We start from the raw sequence: 17,537 nt of genomic DNA on the forward strand, positions 1-17,537 counted from the left end.
GCGTTGTCTTCATTTCATGAAAGAACTATCTGAAAATCACAAAAGCACCATATCCTGGATTTCAAGGAAGATGAAATTTCTTCTTATCTTCTTTTTTACTAAATACTAAAAATAAAATAATCATATTATATTCAATCTGACACTGTCAAGGAAAATAGTTAAAATTTTTAAATGAGCAATATATTTAATTTTAAAATATAAATAATTAGGCTAAGGTGGCAATTTTTTAACGAGTTGAAAGTCCAAACTATGATTTCCGAAGAACAGAGCTAAAACGCAAAGAACATGGCTTTGGAATAATCACCAGGGCAAGTGCTTTGTTCTGTATAATTCTTCTTTTGTGAATTTTTAAATGCTCAACAAGTATTAATGAATTATGTCTAAGAAGTAGACATTGCTTTAAAATCTAATTTCCAGAGTCCCAAACTAAGGCTAAGACTGAGATTAAGTCTCTGCCCAAAGTCTTAAGTGAGCCAGCGGAAGACAGTTTATTCATGAATTGCTGGTTATCTGCTGCTTAACTACTTAACACACCCCGGTTTGATCGCATCCTAAAAATGTGTGTTTCAAAGAAAGGGCAGTTTATTTAAAATCCTTAAAGACTTGTCACTTTAAAAAGGAAAAAAAAAATGTGGTGTTATCCGGTCCATCTGCTGGTGTCCTTAGGTGTTTTTTAGAGTGGTCTCATAGTGCTATTTAACTATGCTGAATATTTGACACTCAGTCTCTGTAGGAAATTGTGATTTTTATCAGCAAAGAGGCAATTAAATGCTGTCATTTGGCGAGACCATCCATCAGGGTTCTTATCACCCAAGAAGCATCCAGCAGCAGTTGCTGTCCTTTCCAGCTGGGAGACAGATAACAGAAACTGTCCTGTGTGAGGCACAATAGTCTAACGTGATTAGAAATCAGCCAAACTCTGGCTTCTCTTGAGCTATACTCCCCCACAGGCTGAATTATAGCTCTCCTACCAGTCCCACGGCACTGAATGATGTCATGGGATCTGCAGCTCAGCGAGATGAAAGGGATAAAGCAGGACCCGCTGGCACTAGGAAAAGCTTCCAACACACAGTCCACAACACAGCTTGGGAACCAAAAAAGCTACAGATCCAGCCACTCAGCCCAAGCATGGCAGAACTACCAGCATTGCCTCATTGCAAAAAAGAGGAGGAAAACAACGTGATCCATGTTTAACAAAAGAATGTGTGGACTAGGAGGCAGGAGGGTGACTACCTGCTGAAAGTGAACTTTCTTGATATCCATGCATATATATAAACCCAGTCATGCCTTTGATGTTCAGCAACTGATCACTGATCAGATTACAGGCATTTCATCTCCCTGCTCGTCTGCCTTTGATCTGCAGGGTTAATTTTATTTTCCTGGATTTGAAGTTTCGTCTGGGCTTGTGCTGACATACATTTTTGGGAAGGTAGAAGCATTTGGCACAGAAGTGCTGCCAGGAGGAACTAAGTTGCCGAACGGGTGAGTACTGCAAAGAGCTCAGCATGTTGCAGATACTCGTTTTAAGTTTTGTAGTAGCTCTCGCTGGTATTTTTTCCATGTGTTCTGAGAAAAGAATGGTTTTAATTAATTTTGTAGAAAGCATTTATACAGCTGAATACTACATTATGCTGAATGTGTATATCAGAGTAACTATGGAACTTGGTGCAAGTTTTAGTAGTTCATACAAGAGAGTTTGCAATCTGTCATGCAAATTTTACTTGGAAATGAGTTTTACAAACAGGACAAAACAGAACAGTGCTAACTTTAGCAGGCTACGGATACTTCAGCCCCTGAGAGCTGGGAGCTACAATTGCTAAGTATTTACAGGTTACCTGATTTAGTAAATGGTCCCTGGAACTTTGCTTGTTGAGAATGCTTTCTTTATTTTCTTATATAAAAGAGTAAAATGTATCTCTGGCAATGCTGTTTCTTTAGTTTATTTATTCTCTCACTTCCAAGATGTAAATCTATCAAATACATTTCCTTATGCAGTTTGTACACTCAAGGGAATCACTGAAAAACCATTAAAGTATGATTAAAGGCTTTTATGTGTAAAACTGAAGAATTTAAAAACAGTGAGGATAAAGTTGCACTAAGTTTGGCTAAAAATACTCTAGTGATTTTCTATAACCTTTGGAAACAGCATAAGCCTTATTTACAGAAACATTCACAAGGTTAATATTTCTAAATTAACATTTACTTTAAATTTATAGTGACAGCTGTTGTAAGTTACCATTTGCCAACTGTTTATGAAAACTATCTGAGTAATCAACAGTTATTATGTTACATAAAGTGTTTTAGTCACATTTTCACTTTAGCTAATGCCCCACATGACAAAACCAAATTATACTGCTGTACTGAATTTGAAAGTTAATTATTTCTTTGTCAGTTCATGATACACACACACACACACACACACACACACAGAGTAATATCTTTACAGTGAAATATAAGAACTAAATAGTGGAAAAGTAACACTGTTACTTTGTTCACACAGGTTCGTTTTGATGTTCTAGTTCTAAATTTATTTGGGCAAAATATTTAATTATTATCACAAGTCTATTTTATGCTAGCCGAACCACGAAGAAACCATAAGTGATAAGACCAGTTATCCTTTAGTCTGAAATTCTGATGAAACACGAAAGCTCTAATGAGTCTCATTTCATATGTAATTAATTTTTCAGAGCCAATTAATTAAATTACTTTCTACACTTTCCTCTTGATATTAGGAGGGTAATTAGCATTGTTTACTTAATTTTAAAACTTTGCCAGTTGTTAAGTGGAGGTTATTTAAAGCCATGTTAAACTGACTATATTTTCAAAGTGTGTCAGTAAGAATTTAATCTTAAAGACTTAACTGTTGCTTTTCGTTGTGGCAGGAGAGGTATTTACTTTTTTTTTTTTCTAATGACACAATGAATCATGTTCACAATATCCTGAAATATTGGTTTAGTTTGATTCTTTAAAATTTGTTTGCTTAAATCTTCCTTTTAATCACAAAAATGGTGTTAATGTTCACATTCAGATAAAGAAAATGAACGTTTTAAAACAATGGCTGGAGACGATGTCTAAAGAAATAGTGTGTTTGAAACTTGCTCATTTAGTTCAGATTTGGGATTTAAAAATTTTTTTAATGACTGTTTATTCTGCTACTTGGATCATTTTAACAAATGCAGACTCTCCTCAGCGCAAAACAAAGGGGAGAATTAGTAATTATCTGATTAATTTAGGCTTTGTAGAAAACTAGCTTGGGCGAGTCAAGTCCTTGAAAATCCACTTCAGTGTTTGAATTAAGTCAGTTGTTTACTTCTTGTGTCATTGTTGAGAAATGAAACAGAGTGTTTTCGATTTTCAAAGAAAGATGATTATTGCTGAAGGTCCAGGTACAGTCTCAAAAGGCATTTCCTAATTAATTGCCACAAAAGGACTTTGGCAGATATAGTCCATAATACTTCTACTGAACGAAACCCTTATGTGACATTTTTCAAAGCACTTTCCTGTCTGTTGCTTCAATGGCAGCTTTGTTTCTACACAAAGTCCAAGTCTTCAAAAGACTTTTATGTCAAGTCATGATACTGTCATCAATTAGCTATATGACTTCGAGAGTTTTCTCACGTGCAAAGCGAGGGAGCTGATCACATCATCTTCATGAAATAAGCAGGAGTGGGCTCTTTATGGCCATTTTACAGATGAGGAAACTGAGGCTATGGAAAACTAATGTCCCTTGCTTAACAAGGTCACATGACTGATTTCCCGGCTCTCATCCAGTGTTTTTTCCAGTCTAGCACACGGGGTCTGCTTTCTAACAACTGCTGAAACAAGTGCACCCTGTAGCTCATCAAAGCACAATGCTAGTTTGAAATATAAAGACAGCCACTTTCTATTGTACATTTTTTTGTTTCCATGATAGATACGTCAGCTGGATTAGTCTGATTATTTCCTAACTGTTCCTTCTACTTCTATACTTCTAAACTGTCTAAACACAGCAACTGCTATGCATAACTTACCATCACATGTAAAATAATTTAACGTTATCAGTGCAACGTGGAATTATACATGTGTTTGTGTGTTTGTCTCTGTGTGTATGTACATATATGAGTTTGGCATTATATCAACACATCTTTGTGTGTTTTGAAGGAATTGATATTTTCTTAGAAGAGGCCAATGGCATCGACAAAAAGTTTAATAATTAAAGGTTAATTTTTCTCCAGGGATAGTCCCAGTGGGATTTTGTGAAATTTCGGTTCATAAACTCAATGTGCATTTCAAACATGGTATGTGTTTCATATCATGTTTAATTATGTTAGGAATCTTGAGCATGTTTTCATTAGCTCTTTCTGGTTTTTTCCTCCTTGAAAAAATATATCTTGTGTGAAAATTTTTAATTTAGTTATTAATAAAATTTTATACAAATACAGGACTCTCATGGCCAAACAGCTGCCCTCATAGTAGGACTTACCACCCTCCTTAGGGTTCCTATATATACAAGATTATTACTAACACGACCTAATATCTATTAATTCACTCATTATCAATTACTTCAATAATATATATTGAGCACTTGTGTGCCAGGCACCCCAACAATATTTTAAAAACACTATGTCATTTAAATTCACAAGTAACTTTGTCACCCCATTCTACAGATGAGGAAAGTGAGCCTTAGGGAGGATAAATAATAACGTGGCTGGGCGCGGTGGCTCAAGCCTGTAATCCCAGCATTTTGGGAGGCCGAGGCGGGTGGATCACGAGGTCAAGAGATCAAGACCATCCTGGTCAACATGATGAAACCCCTTCTATACTAAAAATACAAAAAATTAGCTAGGCATGGTGGCGCGTGCCTGTAATCCCAGCTACTCAGGAGGCTGAGGCAAGAGAATTGCTGGAACCCAGGAGGCGGAGGTTGCAGTGAGCCGAGATCGTGCCATTGCACTACAGCCTGGATAACAACAGCAAATCTCCGTCTCAAAAAAAAAATAATAATAACAATAACATGTGCAACATTATGGGAATAATTCAATGGCAGCATTGTGGTCTAAATTTTTTTCATTCTGGGGCTAGGCAGTTGATTCTTTCTCCTATAAGAATTACACAAAGCTTGCCTGTAATCTCAGCACTTTGGGAGGCCGAGGCAGGCAGATCACAAGGTCAGGAGATCAAGACCATCCTGGCCAACATGGTGAAACCCCGTCTCTACTAAAAATACGACAATTAGCCAGTTGTAGTGGTGTGTGCCTGTAATCCCAGATACTTGGGAGGCTGAGGGAGGAGAACCGGTTGAACCAGGGAGTCGGAGTTTGCAGTGAGCCGAGATCAAGCCACTGCACTCCAGCCTGGCAACAGAGTGAGACTCCGTCTCAAAAAAAGAAAAAGAAAGAATTACAGAGCTGAACTTGACTGTCAGCAAACATTATAGCCAAATTTTGGCCAAAAATATGGGCAACAGGTTTTTTTTTCCTTTTATATATTTTGTAAGAACCGTTAGACATTTTTCATAGTATTTTCCATCAGTCGGCCATAAAGGAACTCCCTAAGCCATGAAGGCATAATCTGTTTTCCCACTGCTTCAAGAGCGAGCTGAACTCAACCATCTGGCATTGGTTTAAACAGATTCTCTTTCTGTGATGGCAAGGCCAGCCCAAGCCACCCTGGAAGAATGAGTGATTTGGTACCCTTTAAAGGGTGGTTCTTTACAATGTTCCAACTGGGTAAGTTCTATGATGGGAAGGCAGAGGGAGGCTCCCTGGTGGCTATGCTTTAATTTCTCCTCTGCTGTCACTAGTTATTCAGCTTTGGCTCCAAAGTTGTTACCTCAAACCCACCCACTTGCCACAATCAAGGCATACTTCTTTAGATTAAGTAAGTAGTTTAACACCCTCCTTTGTGACTTACATTTTTTCTTTGATGAGGAGGGAAAGGAGAAGTCAGGTGGGGGTTTCAAGTGATTTCATAAAACTTATTCCTTCCAACATAACCTGCTCTGTTTGAGAGGAGTTCTGATAAGGACCGTTTTCTCCGTCCTGTTAAATGTCCCCCATGCTTTGGTGGCCCTATAGCTTAACACCATGGGCTCAGCCAGACTGGTCTTAACCAGCCCTAGGTGGGGGAGTCCACCATGTTTATCAGGAAGAAGAGAAGGAGAGTCAATGGCCTATCTCTTCCCTCATCAAACTCATGAAAAGGGTCTGGACAATGAGGTACTCAGGGCCAAGATATCACAAAGGCATAATAAGGGCAAATACTGCAGCATGTAGCTTTGCTCTGTGAGTATCTTGAGCTCCACAGTATATAAATTATATAAAAAGAGCCTCTGTGGCTTTTTTGTATATGGTTTATGCACCCATGGTTTGGTGAAGGTTATGTTAATGTACAGGAAGCCCAGATTCTGAATCCAGCTTTGACATTCCAGAAGTCATTGGGTACTGGCCTCACAGTGCTCCCCCGGCCCCATGCTGATAGTCTATAATTTGCAGTAGTGGGTACTGGGGATTAAATAGCTAGGTCTTGGGGGTTCCACCTCCACTTATTTTCTTAACTGTATTTGGAAAATGTTACTATCCTTTGAGATTCTAACTCTCAATTACTAAGTCATCCAACAAATTTTTAATGAGAATCTACTATGTGCCAAGCACTATAAACCAAAAAGACAAAATTTCATATTCTCCTGTGGTTTGCATTCTATTCCATTTTTTTCCAAGGAATAGTGATTTGCACTAGAAATGACTAGAAGTCAGGCAACTTTTCATTAGCTTTGCTTCCAGTGAGCTAGTGTAGCGCTGAAACCATTTTTTCAAAGAGTTTTTCAAGTTTTCATTAGTTTAACTTTTGGGGAAAAATATTTTCAACAGATGCACTTTGTATCAGCCCAGATATTGCTAGAACTATCTTCAGAAAACTAACCTTTATCATAAATCTTAAAAACAAACACCTCTGCCAAGATCCTCATAGCCATTTGGCTTTTCCAGTAAAAATTTTAACCCATTAACGATACGCAGTGTTTTAAAGGAAGTAAAATGCTCCCAGACCTAATTACAAGCATCCAGTTGCATTTTGCATGAAGGTAAGGATCACAGAATTTTTTTTTTTTTTTTTTTTTTGAGATGGAGTCTTGCTCTGTTCCCCAAGCTGGAGTGCAGTGGCGTGAGCTCGGCTCACTGCAACCTCCGCCTCCCGGGTTCAAGTGATTCTCCTGCATCTGCCTCCCTAGTAGCTGGGATTACAGGTGTGCACCACCACACCTGGCTAATTTTTGCATTTCTAGTAGAGATGGGGTTTTGCCATGTTGGCCAGGCTGGTCTTGAACTGCTGACCTTAGGTGATCCACCCACCTTAGCCTCCCAAGGTGCCGGGGTTATAGGCATGAGCCACCACACCCAGACCACAGAATTTTTTTTATGCTACCACTGGTGCTCAATTATGTGCCTGAGTTTTTGTTCAAACACTGTCTCCAAATAATGTAACATTCAAATGAAGGAAAGTGGGAACTACAGTGTTCCCTCAGCATCCGAGGGGGATTTCTTTCAGGAGGCCCTCTTGGATACCAAAATCTGCAGATGCTCAAGTCCCTTACAAAAAATGGTATACATTTGTACATGGTTTAAATCATCACTGGATTACTTGTAATATTAATACAATGTCAATGCCATGGACATAGTTGTTATACCATATTGTTTAGGGAATAATGAGAAAATAAAGTGTACCTGTTCAATACAGACACAACCATTCATTTTGTTTTCAAATATTTTCAGTCTGCAGTTGGTTGAATCCATGATGTGGAATCCGTGGATGTGAAGGGTCAACTGTATTTAACTGAATGAGTCTCCCCTTTAAAGAATTAGATGTATCTAACGGCTAGAGAGCAGAGGGTCAATGTCCTTTTTCTCACCATCAATAAACACTTATTGATTGATGCTATGCATTGCATGAGGTTATGTTTCTACTAAGAATGGCTACTATTTAGTATCAGGCATTGGCCTAAGCACTTTAAATACCTTATCTATTAATGCTTAACAACCATCAATGAAGCAACTTATTTTACAGATGGAGAACCAGAAGCTTAGGGAGGTTAAGTAACTTTTCCAAAGTCCGGCCACTAGTGAATGACAGGTTGGCATTAGGACCAGATTGTCAGATGCCCAAGCCCATGCAGGCTAACAGTAGGTTCTCTCTCTGTTGTGAGCTAACAGGCTAATTGGGAAGATCAGTCAAAACACATGGAGATGATTCAAGAACTAATGAACTCAGTAGTGTTTTACTGTCTCTAAGGACAAAAGGAGGTCAGACAGAAGATTAACATTTGGTTGAAGTCAGAGATGGTAGTTCCTGAGTTGATTCAATTCCACTCAGAAAGCATTGGTTGAACATTTATTTGAATGACCGATACCGTCAGAGATACAAATCAGAACGAAATATGCCCCTTCTCTGAAAGTGTTTTCAGCTCCTTGAAGAACAAAGTTAGTACACAGAATCTTATGACATGACAGAATGGGCAAGTGCTAGATTGCCACAAACCTTGGAGGAAGTAAATATATAGGCTTAGAGTTGAGGGAAAACTCAGAGCCTTGGCTTCGAGCGAGGTCCTGAAACAGGAGTAAGGCAAGTAGGTAAAGCTCAGAGGTAAGATGGGAGAGCACGAAGAGGAAGCAGAGAGCAAAGGAAGGGCCGCGCTGTGCAGTTTATAGAGCCTGCTCCAGAGGCGAAGCGAGGCTAGAAATAGGAGTGGGGTGGCACGTGGGCATCTCGGAATGCTAATCTAAGGAGTGCAGAATCCATTCTTTACAATGGGGAACCTCCTGGGACTCTTCAGCCAGGTAGTGGCAGTGATGAAAGGTGGGAAGCAGCTTTAATGTCTGAGGCAGTGCTGTGGTGAGGGGTGGGGAGGGCCTGCCTGGTAGTGGAGGTGGTGGTCACCAAGGCAGAGAGGACAGTGGGGGACTGCCTGAGACCTTGCAAAGGAAGATGCAGTAACTCAGCCCCAGGATATCAAGGAATTAGGATATGCTCTCGGAAGATCCAGGTCTAGTTGGGGAAGGGAACAGTTAAAGAAGTGGCTTTTCAGGTTCAGTGGGATGTGGGAATGAACATGGTAGTGATGTGCACTGAGGACTGGAGTCCATCCAGGTAGCCGCTGGGAGATGGGACAGGGAAGCACACACTTACCCTGAGGTTCAAATAAGATAATGTACATCATTTGGAAATCTTTTACAAATAAGTCGTTACTGTGATCTATATTCTGGATGTTTTAGATTTGAAATATACAACCTCCATCAAGGTGTGACATCGGGAATGATCGTATTTTTAACGTTGTTTACAAGTACCTAGTATACTGCTATGCTGTTGGAAGCTTGGGATCACAAGCTGTGCTTTTGGGCAGTTAAATACAACAACCTGTTCACTCATTTCAACAAATACTGATAGGGGCTCCAATGGGCCTTGGGGTATAGAAAAGAAACACAAGACTTGGCCCCATCCAAACAGTGCAGTTGAGTGGGGAAGTCAAAACCAACACGTGAGAAAGGGTGGATGCCCGGGTACCAAAGTCATGCATCGTATCTTGGCTGAACGAAGAGAACAATAACTGCTTGCACTTTTATAGGATTCTACTGCTGGAAAAGTATTTTGTCGCAGACATGATTCTCTTAACCCTTTCAGCAAAACTGTCCAGTGGGTCCCTGGCCCTGGCCCCGCCTGGCACGCAAGTGAGCCACAGCTGCGGTGCAGACGCCCTCCCACCGCGCGGGTGCGACGGCCACTGGGCGAGTCCTGGCCCGGCGGGGCCCCGGCCTGCAGGAAGCGGACTTCGGCTTCCCGGGGAGGCATCCGTGGGAACGCGCACCGACGAGTCCCTGCAGGCTGGGGAGCTGGGTCTGCGACCTCGGCCGACCTGAGCTCAGGCGCAGCAGCGCAGACCCAGCCGCACTATCCCCTCTGGGTGGGATGCGGACCCACGCGGGAACGGTTGAAAAGTGGGGAACACCCCGGACGAAAAGGAAACCTCCCTCCCTGCTCTGAAGAAAGGTCTCCCAGCACGGCGACGTTTTTGGTGGTCTCCGGTCCCCCATCCCCAAGCCCCCAGTCTGCCTCACACTCATCCGCGGCGTGGGGGCCTCCAAAGACCCCGAAGGCAGAGCGAACCTGGAGGACTCAGAGGGGGCTGGAGCATGGGGCGGGGCTTTGGGAGGGGCGGGGCTCTGTTTGTGGGCAGGGCTACGGTATGGGCGGGGACCTGGGCGGGGCGCAGGGTGGGCGGGGCGCCGGTACAGCAGCCGTTGCCCGGCTACGGGAGAGCGCGCAGCCTAGCGCGGGTAGCGCACAGCGTGCACCCGGGACTGGACCCCCTTGCAGGTCCTCGCCCGGCGCTTTGCCGAGGACGGCTCCGCACATCCCTGAGCCTCCGTGGAGTCTCGGCTTCGGCCAGGGCCTGCAACCTCCCAGGTGGCCGGGAAGGTAGGTGCTCCGCTGTCGCGGGCGTGCGACGTCGCACGGGGGTGCCTAGCCCTCGCCCCGGTGGATCCCCGCTGGGTGGGAGCTGGGAAAGGAGGCGGCCGCCCGAGAGAGGGAGGCGCGCGGGTGGGGCTGCTCACGGGCGGAGGACTGCGCCGCGAAGGAAACCCCCGGAGAGGCTGACCCCCGGAGAGGCGGCGAGGCGGCGGGAGGGGAGCGTGTGAAGAAGTCAGGGCGGGTCCCCGCGGGCTGTGCCGGCGACGCGACCTGGACTCCTATCCGGGATGTTGTAAATAGAAAGATCTGCTTGTGAGGCCATGGCTGGGAGCCTGTCACTCTGCCCAAGCTCGACCCGCCCGCGGCGCCCGCCGGCGTTCTGCGGAGGCCCTGGAGTCCGCGCGCTGCTGCCGGCGTCTCGGGGCGCATCCCGGGTAGGCGCCGGCGGCAGGAGAGAGTTGTCTGTGAGCCGCCCAGGCTATATTCCTTCTGTGGGAAAGAGTTTCTTAGAGGTCAGCATTATTGCATTCATGGGTAGAGCTTGTGATGATAGAAAACCAGCTCTTACAATGCGTGTCAGTGTTCTAATGCTGTCTCATGGAACAGAAATTTGGCTAATGTATTCCTGGAGATCAAGTTTGGCGGATCAGAATTCTGTGATCTGTTTTGATGGTAGCGCGCTAGTCATCCAGTCTCCGTTCACTATTGTAAGAAATCCATGCCATTTGTTCGCATTTTAATAAAGGACTCAATTTGCATATAAAACCCATAAGCATTGTTCAGTGTTTCTTTTAACTGAAACAGCCTAACCTAAGATATGTATGAAGACGTAGTTTTGACTCCAATGACAGTTTCTTTGACTGCAAGTGAAAACAATTTCTTTATGCAAACAGGAAAGTTATTGTTAAACATGCCTCATGCAAACGATATTTTTTAGTGTTGTCATTTAATGATCAGATACTTAGATGGGAGGATTACACTGCATTACTTTAGGATTTACACAGTACGTTTTCTGTGGGGCATTCACCTTAGGCGTTTTTGCCAACACTGCTTTCACGTAGTCTTAAAAATTCCAAGCAGTGCTTATTATCTAATTGAAAGGTATAGAACTGGAGGGCTGAGTCCTAGTGTGGTTTTGACATTCACAGAGATGTGAGTACTTAGAAAGCCTCTTTGCTTAACATTTATCAAACTGTGCTGAAAGTGAAACAAAACATAGAAATGCATTTTCATTTGGAAAATATGGCCTTGGTGTCAATGCAAGAAGCATTATCACGAGCTCTGTTAAATTTTTTACTTTTTAATCTATGAAAATGTCTTACCGCACTTTATTACCAAAGCCAGATGACTTTATTGACTTTAGGAAACTTTTTTCCGTACTAAGTGCTATCTGAGATGTGTTAGTATTTAAAGAACAATCACAAAAGTTATTTGTTTCTTTGGCCAGAGTGTGTCTTACAACTCTGAGTCCAGGTTGGATCTTGAATATGCAGTTATGGGCACATGAAGAGCCTTATGCACTCGAAATTGCAAAGTCGATGTGCCTTTTTTTTTTTTTTTTTTTAGACGGAGTCTTGCTCTGTTGCCAGGCTGGAGTGCAGTGGCACAATCTCGGCTCACAGCAACCTCTGCCTCCTGGGTTCAAGTGATTCTTCTGCCTCAGCCTCTTGAGTAGCTGGGACTACAGGCATATTCCGTCACGCCCGGCTGATTTTTTTGTGTTATTAGTAGAGACGGGGTTTCACCATATTGGCCAGACTGGTCTCGAACTCCTGACATTGTGATCCGCCTGCCTGGGGCTCCCAAAGTGCTGGAATTACAGGTGTGAGCCACTGTGCCCAGCTGTCAATGTGCCTTTTCTATGCAGAAGACTGAATAAAGAACATTGTTCACATGTAAAAGTAGCTGTATAAGTGGTTTTTTAAAAGGATAGAACATTATTTTTTTAACTTCAGATAATAGGATTTTACATATGTTTTATAATGGAAAATGGATTGCAACAGGTAATGTCACATGCTGTCCTAAGTATATTAATTCAATTTCCTAGTTGTAGCTCTTTTACATGAATTTAGGCCATGATGGGGACTTTTTAAACATAAATGAGGAATTCTGCTAACACTCAAAGAATTTGAGTTTCTTTTTTCACCTGTTGCAATCTCTGAACCTATGCTTAATTCAGTTCCCTGTGGCCACTTCTACCCCTCAAAAATTAACATGATAGAAACAAAAACTCCAGGCATCTTTAGTACGTTAAAAAAAGCCAACCCCTTTTAAAACTGATGAGTCAATATTTAAAGTCAAGCATTAAAAAGTCTGGAAAAGGCCAACATGTTCTATTTGTGTTGACTACACATGGAATATGAATGCCCACTTGAATAAAAGCACACCCCCAATAAATACAATTGACCCCTGCCTATGTGATAAGAGAACCAGGGAACAGTTAAACAGTTAAATACATTTGTCTTGCGGCAGCTGATTATTAAATATTCACAGGCTTTTTTTTTTTTTTTTTTTGAGACTGAGTTTCGCTCTTGTTACCCAGGCTGGAGTGCAATGGCGCAATCTCGGCTCACCGCAATCTCTGCCTCCTGGGTTCAGGCAATTCTCCTGCCTCAGCCTCCTGAGTAGCTGGGATTACAGGCGTGCGCCCCCACGCCCAGCTAATTTTTTGTATTTTTAGTAGAGACGGGGTTTCACCATGTTGACCAGGATGGTCTCGATCTCTTGACCTCGTGATCCACCCGCCTCGGCCTCCCAAAGTGCTGGGATTACAGGCTTGAGCCACCGCGCCCGGCCTCACAGGCTTTTAAAAGTAGCCTTCTAGTGAAGAGGAGAGGAAAGAATAGGAACAGATTGGTTAATGGATACAAAATTACGGCTAGATAGAAGGAATAAATTATAGTGTTCTGTAGCATTGTAAGGTGAATATAGTTAATAATTCGTTGTGTATTTTCAAAAAGCTGGAAGAGAGGATTTTGAAGGTTCCCAATATAAAGAAAAAATAAAGATTTGAGGTGAGGCATAAGTACCCTGATTTGGTCATTACACATTGTATACATATATTAAAATATCACTCTATCTCCCATAAATATCACAATTATTTAATGTCAACTGAAATTTGACAAAACTACTCTTAGTGACATTGATTGGCATATATAAGTGGCATATATTTAAATTTGTAATTAGGTAAGTTTTGACATACCTGTGAAACTGCCAACACAATCCTAATGGTGAACACATAAAACACACCCAGAAGTTTCCTTACAACTCTTTGTAATCCTTTTCTTCCATATTTCCCTGTCCTCTTCAAGCCCCTGACAACCTCTGATGTGCTTTGTCACTATGTATTAGTTTGCATTTTCTGAAATTTCATATAAATGTAGCCATATAGTATGTTCCTGGGAAGAGGAGTCTGGTTTCTTTCACTCACAATAATTATTTTGAGATTCATCCACATTATTACAGGTATCAAAAGTTAAATAATTTTTATTGCTGACTAGTATTCCATTGCATGAACCATAACTTGTTTATTTCTTTGCTTGTTTATGGACACATGGTTGTTTACAGTTTTTAACTATTATACGTAAAACTGCTATGAACATTGATGAGCAACTTTTTGTACAAAAGTTTACTTTTCAAAATACTGGGAGAAGAATGTCTAGGTGAAATTAAAGGTGCATGTTTAATGTTTTAAGAAATGTCCAGATTGTTTTCCAAAGTGGTTGTTAGACTTTCATTTCTAGTAACAGTGTTTGAGAGTTCGAATGCTCCAAATCTTCACTAACAGTGGAGTGATCAGGTGTTGTATTTTAGACATTCTAATAAGTATGCCATAATAGTTAATTGTGGATTTAATTTTCATTATTCCAACAGCTAAAAATGTTGGACCAAAAAAAATGATAAAGTAAACCCTTTAGATGAAGAAAAAGAAAATTAAAGTGGTTATGAACAGAATTTTTTTTTTCATGATTTACTGGTTTAGTGAGTTCCTTCATGGTATTTTATTTGTCTAAAATGTTTACATTTAAAAGTAAGATGCTTAAACAGTATTGGGTTATCTTCTAGTCCACATGTCACATGATAGGTACCTTTATGTACCTTTTAAACTGAAGTTTTAAAACCTGGGTTTTAAAAAGAGAACATCTACCCATCAGCAATCACAGAAGACAAAGGAACTTGTGTATCTGAAGACTGAATGTTATTTAGCAGCTCTTTGGTCAGCTTGGATTGGTCACATATGTGGAAACTGGGAAAGAATAGGGGCTACTTACACTGGAGAAGAACACTACAAATGGTGTAAAGAGTGGTTTTGGAACCTATCCAGACTTCCTTCTAAAATAAAAGTTTAAACAGCTGTGTTTGAGAGAAGGGGATGCACAATTCTCGTAAGAAAGGCTGTGTGGATGTTTGAGGTCCTCTTAGTCCCTGATGCTACCATTGTTCCATTTGCATTTTAGAATAGGAAAGCATTCATTAATTTTGGGAAAAACACATTAGTTACAATATGCTTGTTGACTGGACATTTTGAGAATTTTGACGGTGATTTTCCTAATGCAAAGATGATAACATGTACAGCTTAGAGAAAAAAAAAGAATTAGTCTCAGAAAACCTTGCCCTAAGTTTGTTATTGTTGTTTTTATTTTTATTTATTTATTTTTCTTTATATCCATAGGGTTTTGGGGAACAGATGGTATTTGGTTACATGAGTACATTCTTTAGTGGTGATTTGTGAGATTTTGGTGCACACATCACCCGAGCAGTATACACTGAACCCAATTTGTAGCCTTTTATCCCCCACCCCCCTCCACACTTTCCACCCAAGTCCCCGAAGTCCGTTGCATCATTTTTATGCCTTTGCATCCTCATAGCTCAGCTCCCACTTATGAATGAGAACATACGATGTTTGGTTTTCCATTCCTGAGTTACTTCACTTTGAATAATAGTCTCCAATCCCATCCAGGTTGCTGTAAATGCCATTAATTCATTCCTTTTTTGGCTGAGTAGTATTCCATCATATATATATACACACATAAATCTGATATTAGTATTAGTTATATGTATATACATACAGCCACTTGTTGATTGATGGGCCTTTGGGCTGGTTCCACATTTTTGCAACTGTGAGTTGTGCTGCTAAAAACGTGTGTGCAAATATCTATTTCCAATAATGACTTCTTTTCCCTTGGGTAGTTATTCAGTGGTGGGATTGCTGGATCTAGGTTAAGTTTTGTTTTAAAAAAAAAAGGAGCCTAATAGTGGCCCTTACTGTTTTGAACTTTGGGAGACTTGGAGATACAGTATTTGGTAGCAGAAAATTTTTAAGCTTTTAGGGTTTTTAGTAGAGAACACCTTATAATTTGAAAAACAGAAACCATTTTCATTTCCCAGTCAATAGCAACATGTATATTCTTATCACAGCACACCTTTGTGAGTTCCTAGGCTACAAAGAGGTCTGCCAACTCTACTATGTAAGAAGAATGATTTTCAGAATATAGTGAGATTGAAGGCTAAGATACAGAGTAGCTAGAGGCCATGAGTTATTGTTTTGTTTGGAAATAACATTACTCTGAATTTCTAATTAATGTTTTATTCTCTTAGCATGTGGGACTGACAGTATTTCTAAGTCATTCATGATTATGTTGTGCCATTAAAATGTCAAAGGCTGTATTTATAGTGTTGGCTTTATTTCAGTGCCGATTTACAAATTGTAAAACCGCCAGTTTAATGTCGAAACTTTAAAAACGTTTTATCTTATTGCATATTAGAAAAAAATGTATGGGTTGAATATCGCTTCATTACATATGTAAATACAGTTTTTTAGATGAAAACTGTTACCAATTACATGCACTGCATCTGTTGGATAATAAATAGCTTTCAAGAGATAGGAAAAAAAGAAAATTAAATAATTTATTCTGAAAAAAATGAGTATCCAGATTATTAGAATTATTCCAAAGCACATATGTTTTGGTCATTTACACAATCAAAAATATAGCTAATTCTCAGAAAGGTTACTGATTGTTAAAATTAGAAAGATAATTTTCTTTCTAATTATCACCATTCTTCCTCCTTTTCTATATTAGAACACTATCTTCAATAAATGGGGTTCTGACCTGGATTTGTTCTATCACAGTGACTTCAATTCAACCTGATTATATTTGCTCATTTTTTTCACATATATTGTTTTATCTGTTAGAACTCTGAGAGGTAAACTATTATCCCTAATTAATGAATTTCTTCCTCCATTGAACATGCATTGGGCACATATTGTGAGTGACAGTTCTACAGTGAAATCACAGTTCTTGTTATTAAGTCCTCAAACTCTGATTGGTGGTCAACTCCAGTGGCCGGGTTGGTGATAAAATGAGGGAAGGCAGCGCAGTGTGACAGTGGGGAGTGGTGGAGACTACTGCACTAAAGAATATGTCCTTCTGTGTAAGGGACAACTGAGCATTAGCTCTAGCTCCTGTTGCCTTGATGTGGGACCCAGGGTTGTCAGATTGTCTAATTTTTCAGAACATTCTTTATTTTTAATATTGAAAACAATTTTTTTTTTTTTTTTTGAGATGGAGTTTCGCTCTTGTTACCCAGGCTGGAGTGCAATGGCGCGATCTCGGCTCACCGCAACCTCCACCTCCTGGGTTCAGCCAATTCTCCTGCCTCAGCCTCCCGAGTAGCTGGGATTACAGGCACGCGCCACCTTGCCCAGCTATTTTTTTGTATTTTCAGTAGAGACGGGGTTTCACCATGTTGACCAGGATGGTCTCGATCTCTTGACCTCGTGTTCCACCCGCCTCAGCCTCCCAAAGTGCTGGGATTACAGGCTTGAGCCACCGCGCCCGGCCTGAAAACAAATGTTAAAGATTAAGTGCTGCAGTGACTAAAGAAAATAAATGCTGGCCAGATGCAACACAAAGGCTGGAAAGAGAGCAAAGCAACCAGGTCATTATGCAGTGTGTGGCAGTCTAGAGTGCTGTGGAAGCAGAAGGAGGTGCCGATGCAGATTCAGGGGGATTCCAGAGGACCTGTGACAGACAGGCTGGGGGCAGGCATTGGAGAGGAAGGGGCAGTTGAGGGACCCGAAGGTGAAAGCAGTCACT

At 41.0% G+C, this 17,537-nt stretch overlaps 1 protein-coding gene across 6 annotated transcripts in view; it reads left to right on the top strand.

Moving 5' to 3' along the window:
- Nucleotides 1-1,044: 1,044 nt before the first annotated feature.
- The window catches only part of TNFRSF19 (TNF receptor superfamily member 19), a 109,358-nt gene continuing 92,865 nt past the window's right edge, over nt 1,045-17,537 (top strand). For 3 of the 6 annotated variants that reach the window (XR_008481772.2, XM_008998029.5, XM_078375177.1), the window contains exon 1: nt 1,045-1,482. The gene's annotated coding sequence lies outside the window, so the exon portion shown is untranslated. Of the gene's footprint in view, nt 1,483-10,263; nt 10,447-17,537 lie in introns of those variants that run through there. The other 3 variants (XR_008481771.2, XM_017973001.4, XM_035302345.3) reach the window with 1 other exon arrangement.

The sequence above is a fragment of the Callithrix jacchus genome, chromosome 5, assembly GCF_049354715.1.
Source record: "Callithrix jacchus isolate 240 chromosome 5, calJac240_pri, whole genome shotgun sequence".
NCBI classification, from domain to species: Eukaryota; Metazoa; Chordata; class Mammalia; order Primates; family Cebidae; genus Callithrix; species Callithrix jacchus.